The 1,836-nt window shown below is 34.7% G+C and overlaps 1 non-coding gene across 1 annotated transcript; it reads right to left on the reverse strand.

Moving 5' to 3' along the window:
• Window positions 1-1,194: 1,194 nt before the first annotated feature.
• LOC145003690 (small nucleolar RNA R71) lies at window positions 1,195-1,301 on the reverse strand. Its single transcript, XR_013662137.1, has one exon. It is a non-coding gene; the product is annotated as a small nucleolar RNA R71 (small nucleolar RNA).
• Between the last annotated feature and the right edge of the window lie 535 nt (window positions 1,302-1,836).

The raw sequence follows: 1,836 nt of genomic DNA on the forward strand, positions 1-1,836 counted from the left end.
ATAAAAGCCTGTTTAAAATTTGCTTGTTTTAGGTTATAGATTAACTAAGTAAATATGTTCCATGTGTTCAACCCCAACTTACTTTACTATGTTATACACTGACTAGGTACACTGCCTATAAGTGAAATAATAGTTAAGTAGTTATGTTTTAAATTTAAAGCTAGATAGGTGATATCTTCTACAAACATTAAGTTTTTGGCGCCGTTGTCGGGGAACGACTATTTATTTTAGATTTAATTGTTTTAGGTTAATCGATCCTTTTTGTGGGGTAAAACCAGCAAAACGTTAATTTTTAGTATTCGGTTTTTTTTTTTCCTGAATTACTGAACTCACGACGTGAGCCTTAAGCTCCCAACGTGAATTCGGTTGTTTTACGTCTTATTTCATTTTTAGCATTCTTTTTAATTTATCCGCTTCAACACGAGGTGGTAGCATTACCACGTCGTGGTGAATGTTTAGTAGGACTTTTTAATTAATTTTTGTTCGTTTTTACGTTTTTATTTTTGTTTTATTATTATTATTATTATTATTTTGTGCAGTAGTACATGACCTATGGATCAAAAACACCTTTGAAACGACCACTTGAAGATCCAGAGTTAGCTTTTCGTAAAAAGATGGACAAGAATGTTGGATAACCAAACATACCAAAGAAATCACCGTTCAAAGATCTTAAATCTGTTTTTGGTTAGAGGAAAGGTAAGCATGTAGGAGAATCTAGCAACCACCCAAAAGATGAAGGCACTAAGAACAATCCAAAGGAGGTTGGTTACGAAACAAACAAAAGTAGTGAACCCGAAAGTGAGCAAGGAAACAACATTTCGAACATTGCTGACAATTCGATGGATACATACATGAAAAGAATTCGGGAGGACACCGATCCAAGCTTAGTGCAACCAACAAGTCCCACTACAACAACATTTGAGCTTAAATAACATATTCTTTCCGTGCTTAAAGAAGTTTCATTTTCTACAAAATATCATGAGGATGCTTACACCATGATGAATTCAATGACATCAATAAATACTTCACATTCTAAATGATTGACACGAGACAATGTTATTGAGAATGCTTCCAGTCACTTTTAAAGGAGCTGCTAAAGATTGGTTGATGGCACTTCCACATGGTGCCATTACTACATAGGCATAAATGTGTGAACAATTCATAGATCAATTTTTCCCACCATCAAAAGTGTCTGAACTTATGAAGGAAATAACTAACTGTGAGCAACAACTGGGTGAATCACTTTAAGAAGCATGGGACCGTTACAAGGGATTACTTCGAAATTTCCCCTAAAATGATCTTAATGTGAATCAAGAAGTATCAATCTTCTATGATGGGGTAAATTTGATGAGGAAGCAACTCCTTGATTCTCAAGGGCCATTAACGAAGAAAAATCCTGCTGAAACTAAAGATTGATTGAAGAGTTTTCTAAGCATTCGTGTGAGTATCACAATCCTTGAAATGAAGGTGCAAAAGGATTTCGGAGTGACACTTGAAAGGATATAGAGACTATTTTAGCTATGTTGAATAATATGGATTGAAGAGTGATGAAGATGGATCAATACATACATGCTATATGTGTGGGATGTGAAAGATACAATGGCCCGCATTTGACAAAAGATTGCCATTTGGATGAGAACAAGATTAAGAAAGCCTAAGTATGCTACTCAAGTAGAGACCAGTATGATGAAGATTAGAGGATGCCAAAGAAAGAATGGTTGTTATACAATGAATACAAAAAGCAAAAAAGAAAAGAAATATAGGCAAATCGATCAAGGCTTTTACCAAAAAGAGCAACCATGACCTGAAAAGAAAGTAGATCTTGAGTCCATGATT

Source organism: Lactuca saligna, chromosome 6 (assembly GCF_052625555.1).
Source record: "Lactuca saligna cultivar CGN05327 chromosome 6, ASM5262555v1, whole genome shotgun sequence".
In the NCBI taxonomy this organism is placed as follows: Eukaryota; Viridiplantae; Streptophyta; class Magnoliopsida; order Asterales; family Asteraceae; genus Lactuca; species Lactuca saligna.